General features: G+C 37.9%; 1 pseudogene; it reads right to left on the reverse strand.

Moving 5' to 3' along the window:
* Positions 1-3,750: 3,750 nt before the first annotated feature.
* The window catches only part of LOC147363888 (zinc finger CCHC-type and RNA-binding motif-containing protein 1-like), a 77,022-nt pseudogene continuing 66,309 nt past the window's right edge, over positions 3,751-14,463 (reverse strand).

The following is a 14,463-nucleotide window of genomic DNA, read 5'->3' on the forward strand; positions in this document are numbered from 1 at the left end:
GACTGAGCGAATTCACTTTCATTTTTCACTTTCGCACATTGGAGAAGGAAATGGCAACCCACTTCAGTGTTCTTGCCTGGAGAATCCCAGGGATGGGGGAGCCTGGTGGGCTGACGTCTATGGGACTGCACAGAGTCGGACACGACTGAAGTGACTTAGCAGCAGCAGCAGCATAAATGTTAATTTAATTTTAATGTCAATTTCTTGTCTTTTTATTGATTTATGCTCTTTTATCAAGTATTTTTTCCCCTTCTTTGAAGTTTACTAAGCTCTTCCTTATCTAGATGCTTGTGATACTACTTTAAGTCATTGATTTTAGAGCTTTATTTTTTACTGCTATAATCATTTAAAGTTATGTATTTCTCATGAAACATCACTTTTGGGGAATCTCAAAATGTTTGGCATGTTTTACTTTCAATGTTATTCTAGATGAAATATTTTTCTATTTATCCTTATGATAATTTAAAATCATGGGTTACTTGAACATGTACCTTTTTTAAAGAAAGGGAGAATTGGAGAGTTTTCTGCTTATCATTCATACCTTTGTTATTGGGATTCCTGTTAGACAAGCAATGGGAGTGTCAGTGGGATGAAAACTTCAACACAGTGCGTGGTAAAGGGGGTTGTATTAAAGAGGACTATAAGGTGGTTTGGGTGAAGAGACTGAGACCTTGATAAATATAGCATACGTTGGGATAGAGGGATGTCGGGTGGATTATACTGTTTTCAAGGATATGATTTTGTTTTCTCAGTCTTAAGATTGATGCAAGAGCTATAACATCAACTAGACAATGCAATTCAGAGGCAATATCCCAGAGGGAAACCAAGGTACTGTTTTAGCTGATTCTGAAGTTCTAGTGTAAACTAACTCCCCCGATAAGCCAGTATTTCCAAGCCACTCCATAAGACTATTATTTAAGAGAAACAGTTTTCTGAACAAAATGTTTATACATTGTCCTTTCATTCAAAAAGATAATTGAGGACCAAAGTTAGAGTGATATAATCACCTGTTTATGTTTGAAAATCAGGCAATGTCTGTGTAAGTTTATTTTCTCTTTAGAACGTCTCTGGCTTTCTTCAAAACCAGATTTTCAAATATATACTCATTTTTATTTTGAGTGCTTATATATGTTTATGCTGCAAGTATCTCTGGGTGGGGAAGGCAAAGTTGCATTTATCAGAGCCCCAAATTCTTCTTGGTCCTGGCCTGAAATGAAATTTTGTCTCAATGTCATCTTCTCAAAAGGCCAACTAATTCATACTCCAAAAGTGCAGATAAACTCTGTGTAAGATGGCTGATTCTAAATTTGAAATATTAGGGCTATAAAAATTTCTTCTTTTAGTATATTTTCCTCATTCATGTGTGTCCCTCTAAAAAAGAAAAACGCAGATTTTGTTTTTCCCCTCTTGCTGTCTCTGTTTCTCTTTCTCACTCAAATAGATTTTTTGCATACACTCCAGGTTAATCTCTGTTATCCACACTTACACAGCTAATATTGCTTTACATTGCTCCTTCTCTGGAATTCAAATTCGGAAGCTCTCTAGTCACAGTTGACTTGACTAAAGTGACTCAGCACACACACAGTGACAGTAATCCGCCCTCGCCGAGACTCTTCACAAGCCTGTGTGTTACCTAACCCACCCTGGCTGTGAGAAATGAGGTGTCTTGTTGTTTGGTGATTTTATTTTTTCTATCTCTAGAGCTCTTACTCGAGTACTTCGTGGCCGTAGCCCCACAGGAATCACATAAACACACCAACACCGAGGATTTAAATCAATCTGAAAGAACAAGGCTCCCAACTGTAAGTTTTCCTCAACTTAAAACATATTGCTAAAGGCCACAAGAAATCCACTGCGTTTCCTATTTAGTTCTATGAGTGTCGCAGAACTTGAGTGCCTGCTGACTCCACTGCTGTGCGGTCCTCTAGGCCAGTGCCAAAATCGCGTGACGCCCCCGATGGCGCATGCAACAGACAGTCGCGTGCAATGAGAGATCCAGCCTGGTTCCCCAACCTTTCATCACCAGAAACCATTTCCCTTGTTTGACGCCACATCCGCAGCCTACTTGCATGAGAGAACTGACTCTCCGAATGTATGATGTGTTGAGCTGGAGCAAGACACAAATTCTGCTCCGATTTTCCTCAGACGGCCGCTCCAACTACGACACGAAGGTCATTGCTGTTAGGTTGCGGTGATACTATTGTTATTATTATTATTATTTTTTTTTTACTTCCTAAGGCACGATGAAATATGACTCTTCAAGTTTGAACCCCTGAGTGCAGTGGCATTTTATCTAACTTCCTCTGAACTTGTGATCTTGCAGCTGTTGGGTAAACCCACTGTAGCCTGTAGCACAATAATCGCAGTGTATCCTGAAGGCTTGTGCTCAGTTTTCATTCTTCCTGTGTGAAACCTAACAAGGACCTTATCCACCAAGTGAATTCTAGTGTGCTACCCTGGGAAAAGTTCTCCCCAGCAGCCCCGTAGCTGGCAGGGGAAACACGCACTTGGAGATATCAATTGAGAGTCTGCATCCCAACTTTGCTAGTGACCCCATAAGCAACCCCAGCAAATCACTGAAATTACTTTCATCCAGCTTTCCTTTTGTGAAATGAAAGCAAAGTTATTTATTATTTCTGTCACAAGTTGGGGACAAGGGAGGTGCATTCATTTTACCAAATGAGCTAGCAATACCAAGTTCACTGTGGTGGGGGAAGGCTTTATTATGGTATATTTATTGTGTTACATCAGGAAATAATCTCCTTCAGCAAGGTTGCAGATGGATAGGGAAATGGAATGTTGGAGAAATATAGCCTTTCTTTAAAGCAAGTGATTCCCTGGGCCTAAACTGCCAACAGCATCTAGTGGCCATCCATTAGAAAAATTCTGGAGATCAAAGTTGGATATACAGAAACCTAGACAAGAGATCGAAAGCCTAACAAGTCAATAATTTTACATTGTGAAAATCCAAACCTCCCTTTGTAACCACTACTCCACCCTTATGTTTCTCTTTTTAATACACAAAAATGTTTACAAATTGGTGTCACAGTCTAATAAGTAATCACAAGGTGAATACATCATCGAATAATAGCCAAGTCAAAAATAGAAATGATCCACACCCTTATTTTTTTTTAAAGTTCTTTTGAGAAAACTTTATTAACATGAATAACAATAAATCACTCCAGACTTTCCACAGTCTTTATGAAGTTTTTGTTTTAAAGATGAAATTTATTTCAAAAGCTCTTATATAAATCAATCATGAATAAACTTTTATAATGAACGTCTCAAATCTTTTTACTATCTAGCTTTCTGGCTCAGCTGTTAAAGAATACGCCTGCGATGCGGGAGACCTGGGTTCGATCCCTGGGTTGGGAAGACCCCTGGAGAAGGGAAAGGCTACCCACTCTAGTATTTCTGGCCTGGAGAATCCCATGGGACTGTATAGTCCATGGGGTCACAAAGGGTCAGACATGACTGAGCGACTTTGACTTTCTTCTTGGGATAGCATTGTTATGATAGTAGTACATTTCCTTTTTTATTCAAATGAACTTTTCAAGATTAATGATTATTAGCAAATCTTGATGCAAGGTAAACATGATACTATAAAATTACCATTCCCTATCAACTGTCTAAAGTAAAAAAGTATTTGGTACTAAGTGTTCTTATGTTCAAATTCTAAAAGTAATTTTTAGTCCCAAGGGAACTTGGTACTCCAAGACTTAAAAAAAAAAAATTTAATGATATTTACATAATATATGTATATTTTTAGTCACTAAGTTCCTCCTCATCATGGAAGTACGTGCTTTTCTTTATCCTTGGGTGTCTTGAATCATCTGATGTTGAAGGACCTCCTGAACTGGGTTTCCATTTTTTTTTGTTCTTCTTCAATTTTGGCTTGCTGGAAAGCTATGGCCTGACTGAGGCTGTCAAGAGCAGGATCTTTCCCTTCATCTTCACTTTCTTCTACTTCTTCAATTTCTTCTTCTGGCTCACGGATTTTCTTTTTTTTTCTTTTCTCTTTCTTCTCTGGAGGCTCACGTTCTCCAAGCATATTTTTAGGACAGGCATAACTTAAGTGTCCACTTTCCCCACATTCTTAAACACTTAGATTTATCAAAGCAGTTTCGCCTTCGGATGAACTCAGCTTCTCTTCCATTGTCAATAGCAATGCTTGCTTTTATCACTCTACCAAATAACTGTTTATTGTTTATTGCCCTGGTACAGTTTTGTGCAGAGTCTTTATCCAAAAATAAAATAAATGCAACCCCTTTACTCCTCCTGGTATCTTTATCTTTCATTATAGTAACCTTTACAACTTTGCCATACTTGGAAAATATCCGATATAAGTCATTGTTGGTCAGGGAAAAGGGCAGATTGGATACACACACTGTGCTTTTACTTGGGGGCCAATCCACCACTTATTTCTTCAAGTGGGGCGGGCCCAGAGTGGAGGGCCAGAAGAGCGCTAGCCCTCAGCTCACTCGGGGCTCAACCCCAACCGTTCATCGCTCCTTGCAGCTGCCTCGCATCACGGGTCCCAGGAAGTGTCAGGCGCAGGAGACGAGAAGGTCGCTACCTTGCCTCTTCCCGGCTTTCCTTCCATCAACACCCTTAAAAGGCCCTTTTGTACCATCTCATAATCACTACTATACCTTTTGTTGTTGTTTTAAAGTCACTAAGTCATGTCTGCTGCTGCTGCTAAGTCGCTTCAGTCGTGTCCGACTCTGTGCAACCCCATAGATGGCAGCCCATCAGGCTCCCCCGTCCCTGGGATTCTTAAGGCAAGAACACCGGAGTGGGTTGCCATTTCCTTCTCCAATGCATGAAAGTGAAAAGTGAAAGTGAAGTTGCTCAGTCGTGTCCGACTCTTAGCAACCGTATGGACTGCAGCCTACCAGGCTCCTCCATCCATGGGATTTTCCAGGCAAGAGTACTGGAGTGGGTTGCCATTGCCTTCTCCGAAGTCATAGCTGACTCTTTGCATGCAACTCCATGGACTGCAGCAGACCAGGCTCGTCTGTCCTACATTATCTCCCTGAGTTTGTTCAGATTCACATCCATTTGGTTGATGATACTATCTAACCATCTCATCCTCTGCCACCCCTTTATCATTTTGCCCTCAATCTTTCCCCGCATCAGAGTCTTTTCCAATGAGTCAGTTCTTCACATCTGGTGGTAAAAGTATTGGAGCTTCAGCTTCAGCGTAAGTCCTTCCCGTGAATATTTGGGATTGATTTCCTTTAGGATTGACTGGTTTGATCTTCTTGCAGTCCAAGGGACTCTCAAGAATCTTCTCCAGCATCATAATTCAAAGCATCAGTTCTTCAGCACTCAGCCTTTTTTATGGTCCAACTCTTACATCCATAAATGACTGCTGGGAAAACCACAGCTTTAACTAGACAGATCTTTGTCAGCAAAGTGATAACTCTGCTTTTTAATATGCTGTCTAGGTTTGTCATAGCTTTCCTTCCAAAGAACAACTGTCTTTTAATTTCATGGCTGCAGTCACCATCCACAGTAATTTAGGAACCCCAAAAAATAAACCCACCACTGCTCCTACTTTTCCTCATCTATCTACCATGAAATGATGAGACCACATGCTATGATTTCGGTTTCTTGAATGTTGAGTTTTATGCCAGTATTTTCCACTCTCCTCTTTCACAATCTTCAAGAGGCTCTTTAGTTTCTCTTCACTGTCTGCCAATAGAATGGTATCATCTGCATTTCTGAGGTTGTTGGTATTTCTCCCAGCAAACTTGATTACAGCTTGTGATTCATTCAATCTGGTATTTCACATGATGTACTCTGCATATTAGTTTAATAAGCAGGGTAACATTATGCAGCTTTGTAATACTTTCCCAATTTTGAGCCCGTCCATTGCTCCATGTACAGTTCTAACTGTTGCTTCTTAACCTGCATAAAGGCTTCTCAGGAGGCAGGTAAGGTGGTCTGTTATTCCCATCCCTTTAAGAATTTTCGAGTTTGTTGTGATCCACAAAGTCTTTAGCATAGTTAATGAAGCTGAAGTAGATGTTTTTCTGGAATTATCTTGCCTTTTACAGTCCAAGGAATGTTGGCAATTTGATCTCTGGTTCCTCTGCCTTTTCTAAATCCAGCTTGTACGTATAGAATTTCTTGGATCACATACTGCTGAAGACTAGCATGAAGGATTTTGAGTAAAACCTTACTAGCATGTGAAATGAACACAATTTTATGGTAGTTTGAACACGCTTTGGCATTGCCCTTTTTGGGGATTGGAATGAAAACTGACCTTTTCCAGTCTGTGGCTGAATTTTTCAAACTCACTGACATACTGTGTGCAGCACTTTTACAGTACCATCTTTTAGAATCTGAAATAGCTCAGCTGGATTTCTGTCACCTCCACTAGCTTTGTTTTTAGTGATGCTTCCTACGGCCTACTTGACTTCACACTCCAGGGTGTCTGGCTCTAGGTGAGTGATTACACCATTCATGGTTATCCGGATAATTTAAGACTTTTTTTTTTTATAGTTCTTTGCATTCTTGCCACTTCTTAATCTCTTCTTCTTCTGTTAAGTCCATACTTTTTCTGTCCTTTATCAGGTACATCCTTGTATGAAATGTTCCCTTGATATTTCCAATTTTCTTGAAAAGATCTCTAGTCTTTCCCATTCTAATTTTTTCCTATATTCGTTAGCATTGTTCACAAAGAAGCCCTTTTTATCTCTCCTTGCTATTCTCTTTGACTCTGTATTCAGTTGGTGTATCTTTCCCTTTCTCCCTTGTCTTTCACTTCTCATCTTTTCTCATCTATTGGTAAAGACTCCTCAGTCAACCACTTGGCCTTCTTACATTTCTGTTCTTGGGGATGGTTTTGGTCACTGGAGTGATGCTGCCACAAGCCAAGGAACACCTCTGGCCATCAGAAACTGAAAAAGGGAAGGAATCCTCCTTGAAGACTTTGGAGGAAGGACAGGGAGGCCTGGCATGCTTCAGTCCATGGGGTTGCAAAGAGTCAGACACAACTGAGCAACTGAACTGAAATGAACTGAGACAATGGGTGTTCAGTGACTTCCTATGACTGTTTACCTAAGAGCATGGGTTGAAAATTGTAAACATTTAAAATTGTATATTTCAAGGATTTGAGAAAGAAATAGATATAGAAAAATCCCAAAGTGAAACAGATATACAAGTAGATATTCTATGCTTGAAATTTCGAATTTTGAACAATCTCAATAATTAGCAAAGAGATAATAAGATTTTTGTGTAAAATATGTTTTAAATGTTTAAGTAGGTTCAGAAACATATCTAAATCTTAAACTTACTTCTGGCAGAGAGCTTTTTTAGCCATGCTGTAGGTAGGCTGGTCTATTAATCATGGTTTGTTGAGATTAAAGTATGTGGTTAGGTTAACAGTTTAACAACTTGCAACTGGTTTGTTCCATCATGTAGATTCTTTAATGTTAGTGGTTTTCTCTATATTTTCAATTGTCAGTGCTTCTACTGAGCCAGATGGACCATACCAAATGTATGCACAATTCTGGTGTCCAGAATAAATACAGCAGTCAGAAAGAACCCTTGCAGGATGAAGCCAGAGTAAGTACTCTAACTCTATTGATATGCTGCATGTTATAAGTTGAAACTCTGTGCTGCTTGAAATGGTCTGCGGAATAAGGTAAAGTAAAAAAATAAGCAAATGCATTAAACATGCTTAGACTTTGCAGAAATTTGGGGGCCATGCAGCCATTTTTAAATTTTCAAAACATCCAAATCATTTTACTTTGCTTTTCAAATATATTCAGAAAAATTCCATAAAATAAGTAGGTAATTTTCACAGCTGAATGACATACTCAAATTTCAGCATTAAACATTCTTTTGGGGGGATGCAAGTTTTTTTTTTTTTTTTAAGCACTGATTTTTTTTTCTTTTTTCTTTTCATTTTTTAAAACCATTTGTTTTATTTAATGACCTTCTTTTCTTTATGTTTTCTTTCTTCTTTTATATACTTTTCTATCAGTTAGATGGTCAGTCTTCCCCTGATTTAGTCTTTATAAAATATAGTAAGAACTTAGTAGTTAATTCAGCTGACCATAGCCAACAGCAACAAAAAAAAGAAATGATACCCTTATGTAGATTCAAATAAATTATTTTCCTACAATGGAACTCACAGATAGAAATATATACACGAATCAATGGCAATTTTAATTACAAGTGCTGTTACTGACAAAGCCTCAAACTTGTCTTATTTGATTATGTTAGGATGTACAATTTTTTGTTATATTTACTTTCTAATAATTCTTCTTAATAGGAAAAATAATGATAGTTTTAAGTAGTAATAATGCTACTGTTGCTACTATTTAAGAAGTTGGAAATTAGAGACATTATATTTTTAAACATAAATTATAGAAATATACCAGAGTACTGATACTTTCACGTTCCCGTATCCTGAACAGTAAGTTACTCCTCAGCCCATAAAACTTGAATTGCCTTTTAATAAAATAATGACTGACTAAAAAGGACACATTTATAGATACACTGATTTGTCATTCCAAGAAACCCATAGGAAAAGAATATAGATTGCAAAAGCAAACTATGATATTTTTTGTCCAGACGTTGCCCAATGGAGATGAAGCCCACCTACAATTTAACTGCTAATATGGAGAGAGGAGACAATGCTTTAACCAAAAGTTCTTGAGTGTCTGTGATCTAACAAAGGAGGCCATCACTCTGGTAAGAAAGATGCATAATGATGTCTTTATTTGATGCCATTAAGCAACAAATTCATACAACTGCCCAGTTCCCCACATTCTAACTTCACTTTTGGCCAGAAACATTCCAGCTTGCCTCCCTTATGAAGCTTGACTTTGGGAGGCAAACCATGATGAGCAGGCTGACAAAAGTATTCTAGGCACAGGAACAATTCTTTTTCTCCATAGAAATGTTTACAAATACTTATGAAATTTACATTCTGGATGCCTGTACAAAAATCACAACATGAAATGATTTTGGTAATCTAGACCATAAAGTACATGGAGGTTGTAAAGTTTTGCATATAGTAGTAATTCAATAAACATTTTTTTATAAAAAAATTAAATTACTGACAATTTGAAGTCTTTGTAATCTTCCTTGTTGCATCAAGTGCAAAAGTGAGTTCTGGGAAAATTAAGTATTTTTTGTACAGGGAAAATAAGATGGAAGTAACATTTTTGAGTACCAATTATCTACTAGACCACTATGCTAGGTATTTTGCACAGGTTATTGCATATAAATCTTATCTCAACCAAATAATCGATATCTCTTTTTTTACATATTAAACATAAACTAACTAAAACTAACTGGGGATATAAGGAATCCACAAGGGTAGTAAGTTACAGATCTATTGTTCAAAGAGAAGGTAGACCAATCACAAAGTCCATGTTCTTTCTGCCATGTCTCACTTCTGGCTGTATTAAAACTGTAATCTGTAAAATGCAGTATGCACATGCTAAAGGATATGTCAAAATTTTCCAAAGATCATGTGGGTGTGCAGCAAATTTTGAGACTCTTCCTTTTAGATCCTTTAATTTTTGCATGTTCCCATTTTTATGTTCCCTAAATTTGATGTTACACCTGTGTTTTCTTGCTGTCTTGCTGGTTGTCTTATTCTGATTCCCGTGTCACAATAGCTCTTGCTGCAACTTATAAAAGTATAATTCTTACTGACCACAAATCTTATTAATTAACATTGACTTTACAGTGTGCAAGTCTCTGCTCTCCAAATTAAATAAAGGTGTTGAGGAATTTGAACCCACAATACTCTTTGTGTCTTTCTTGTCATTTAAATATTTCTGTTATTGGTGAAGAATGTCTTTAGAAATTGAATATTTTTCACAAATTATAATGCCAATAATTTGCATATATCCTATGTTGGGTGACAAAGTGAGATGTTTCCTAGGTATTCAAAAAGTAAGTGGTTTGTTTCCACAGAGAAAGGTTGCGAAAACCAACTAAACAGAGCCCTTGTCAAATATATTAAATACAGCGATAATATTGATATATTCCATTCATGAAACCAGATCACAAGATGGGTATTCCTAATATCCAAAAGGTTTAGAAAGTCATTGTAGAAATACCTATCTGGTCTTCTTTCTGCACTGTGGTCTTCTTACTGAGAATGGAGGGACTCTTCTCTGATTCACTCATTATATTTCACATCTACATTTGAAAATATGCTTAAATCATGTAATAAGATTAAAGCCTATTATCAAGAATATTGTGTTGACAAATGAGATTGAATTAAATACTAGTTGATATTTCTAAATATTTTTGAGAGTGCCCAGTTAAATAAATAAGATTCCTCTAAGAAAAAGGGAATGAGTAGGATTCACAATCATTAGTATAAGTTTTTTTTTTTTTTTGTACACATTAAGGAAATTGAGAAAGTAAATAACTTCCTGGACAACTTTTTTTTGTGTGTGTGAATTGGTGCTCTCAACAAAAATAAAGAGAGTAAAATAAGAATTTTCTGCTGATTGATTTTTAAAAATACATTTTGATATCTAAAAGTGATAGCTTCCAAATAAATTTTATTGAATTCAGTTACATACTATTTAGGTAAACAAGCATTTATTCCTTTCATTTATAAAAGATTAAATAAAACAATAAATAATAATCTGTGTTTTCTAATATGAGGCACAAATGATTCTTACCTAAAGGTAAAATAATTAAAGCAAAAGGAATCCAAACTTTTAAAAAGATTTACAACTTGCGGTGACAAGATATTTTAAAGTTATGTCTCTCACTCTTTACACACACACACATATATGCTGCTGCTAAGTCGCTTCAGTCGTGTCCGACTCTGTGCGACCCCATAGACAGAAGCCCACCAGGCTCTTCCATCCCCGGGATTCTCCAGGCAAGAACACTGGAGTGGGTTGCTATTTCCTTCTCCAATGCATGAAAATGAAAAGTGAAGGGAAGTCGCTCAGTTGTGTCCGACTCTTAGCGACCCCATGGACTGCAGCCTACCAGGCTCTGCCGTCCATGGGATTTTCCAGGCAAGAGTACTGGAGTGGGGTGCCCGTGCCTTCTCTGCCATTAACATTAGGCCTGTCCCTGTGACTGGTGTTGACCCATGTAATGAGCAGAAACTGACACGTGCGTAGGAATCTCATGGTTCTGCCATTTCTCTCTTCCCTCTGATACTAGAATTATGAACTACAAGGCATCTGGTCCCAAAACTTCATGGAAAATAGATGGGGAAGCAGTGGAAACAGTGGCAGATTTTATTTTGGGGGGGCTCCAAAATCACTGCAGATGGCGACTGCAGCCATGAAATTAAAAGATGCTTACTCCTTTCAAGAAAAGTTATGACTAACCTAGACAGCATATTAAAAAGCAGAGACGTTACTTTGCCAACAAAGGTCTGTCTAGTCAATGCTATTGTTTTTCCAGTAGTCATGTATGGATGTGAGAGTTATATTATAAAGAAAGCTGAGTGCTGAAGAATTGATGCTTTTGGACTGTGATGTTGGAGAAAACTCTTGAGAGTCCCTTAGACTACAAAGAGATCCAACCAGTCCATTCTAAAGGAGATCAGTCTTGAGTGTTCATTGGAAGGACTGATGCTGAAGCTGGAACCCCAATACTTTGGCCACCTGATGTGAAGAACTGACTCATTTGAAAAGACCCGGATGCTGGGAAAGATTGAAGGTGGGAGGAGAAGGGGACAACAGAGGATGAGATGGTTGGATAGCATCACTGACTCAATGGACATAAGTTTGAGTAGACTCCAGGAGTTGGTGATGGACAGGGAGGCCTGGCATGCTGCAGTCCATGGGGTCGCAAAGAGTCAGATATGACTGAGTGACTGAACTGAACTGAAAGGCTTTGGATATGAAAAGCTAAATGTTAATTATAGTTTTGATAGAAGAGGGTCAGCATCTGGATCTCTTGTGTTGTTAAAAAGTGAACTGTACATAGCTGTTGCATATACATGTAAATGCTATATATGTAATAATGGAGAAAAAATAATATTGTTATCAATAAAACACTTTTAAATGTAAAGTTAGGTTAGAAAAAATTATGAGTTGGTTGTAGAATGGAAAACTTAATTCAAAGAGAGCAAAAAAGAGATTTAAAAATATGCAATACTTGAAGAACCTATATGTATATATAATTTTAATGATAGATATCCAACTAAAATGATATCTGTAGTCATTTAGTACATTTAAAAGATTAACACAACAATCTGAGGTTAAAATATTTATACAATACTGTAAAATTTATCTTTTTTGCAACTTTTTAATCTCAGAATGTAAGTTTTTAGATGTTTAAAATGTTTTAGGATATATACAGCTTCTAAAAGCTATGTAGGGGACACTTGAAAAACACAAAAAGCCTGAATTCTACCATTATTAGGCAAAAAACAGTGCTGCTAAGGGACTTGAAATTTGCATGAGCCAAAGGATTGAATCATCTGGGACTGCTGTTTACTCCTCAGATACTGGAAAATGACAAGAGGTCCAGAACATATTATTGATACTCAAAGCATGAAACAGCTGCATTTTGAAACAGTTACAATGTTTTGAATAAAATTGGAGTTCAAAGGAGGATTGAAATGAGACTAGCTATTTGGTTAAGAGTAAAGATGAAGTTTTTATTTCATTTGAGGTATCACCGCACAGTGGTCAGAATGGCCATCATCAAAAAATGGTATAAACGATAAATGCTGAAGAGGTGTGGTATAAAGGGAACTGTTTTGCACTACTGGTGGGAGTGTAAGCTGGTACAGTCACCGTGGAGAATGTGTGGAAGTTCCTTAAAACATAAAAATAGAACTACCATATGACCCAGCAAACCCACTACTGTGAATATACCCTGAGAAAACCATAATTCAACAAGGCACGTAGACACCAATGTTTCACTGCAGCTCTAGTTACAACAGCCAAGGCGTGTAAGCAACCTAAATGTGAATCAACAGATGAACAAATAAAGAATATCTGGTACATATCAGATCAGATCAGATCAGTCGCTCAGTCGTGTCTGACTCTTTGCAACCCCATGAACCGCAGCACACCAGGCCTCCCTGTCCATCACCAACTCCTGGAGTTCACTGAGACTCACATCCATCGAGTCCGTGATGCCATCCAGCCATCTCATCCTCTGTCGTCCCCTTCTCCTCCTGCCCCCAATCCCTCCCAGCATCAGAGTCTTTTCCAATGAGTCAACTCTTTCACATGAGATGGCCAAAGTACTGGAGTTTCAGCTTTAGCATCATTCCTTCCAAAGAAATCCAAGGGCTGATCTCCTTCAGAATGGACTGGTTGGATCTCCTTGCAGTCCAAGGGACTCTCAAGAGTCTTCTCCAACACCACAGTTCAAAAGCATCAATTCTTTGGAGCTCAGCCTTCTTCACAGTCCAACCCTCACATCCATACATGACCACAGGAAAAACCATAGCCTTGACTAGATGGACCTTTGTTGGCAAAGTGATGTCTCTGCTTTTGAATATGCTGTCTAGGTTGGTCATAACTTTCCTTCCAAGGAGTAAGCATGGAACATATATACAATGGAATATTACTCAGTCATAAAAAAGGCCCAATTTCATTTGGGTCATTTGTAGAGTTGTGGATGGACCTAGAGTATGCCATACAGAATAAAGAAAGAAAGAGAAAAGTAAATATTGTGTATTGATGCATATATGTGAAATCTAGAAAAATGGTATAGATGAAACTATTTACAGGGCAGGAAGAGAGACACAGACATAGAGACCAAACGTGGAATTAGGGAAAGGGGAAGATGGGATGAATTGGGAGATTAGGATTGACATATACATGACACTATGTAAGATAGATGCCCAGTGGGAACCTGCTGAATAGCACAGAGAGCTCATCTTGGTGATGACCTTGAAGGGTGGGAGAGAGGTTCAAGTGGGAGGGGATACATGTATGTATATAGCTGATTCACTTCACTGTACAGCAGAAACTGACACAATATTGTAAAGCAATTACATTGCTGTTCAGTCTCTAAGTTGTCTCTTACTCTTTGAAGCCCCATGAATGACAGCACACCAGGCTTCCTTGTCCTTCACTTTATCATGCAGTTTGCTTATAATCATGTCCATTGTATTGTCGATGCCATCCAGCCATCTCATCCTCTGCTGTCCCCTTCTCCTCTTGCCCTCAGTCTTTCCCAGCATCAGGGTCTCTTTCAATGAATCATCTCTTCTCATCAGGTAGCCAAATTATTGGACCTTCAGCTTCAGCAATTTTACTTCAATAAAAATATAATAGATATGGTTTTCCTCCATCTGGTTATATACTTCTGCTGCTGCTGCTGCTGCCATTGCTGCTGCTAAGTCTATATACTAGCATGGACAAATAATAATAATGGTAGTAGTTAATGGATATCATAAAACAGACCCTTCATAGTCACAGTCTCTCTATTGGAAATCTTACTGATTTATTTCTATACATGAAACTTTCTGTGTGTCTATTAACATTT

Source organism: Bos grunniens, chromosome 10, assembly GCF_055505025.1.
Source record: "Bos grunniens cultivar Pamir isolate PY7600 chromosome 10, Bosgru_T2T1.0, whole genome shotgun sequence".
NCBI classification, from domain to species: domain Eukaryota; kingdom Metazoa; phylum Chordata; class Mammalia; order Artiodactyla; family Bovidae; genus Bos; species Bos grunniens.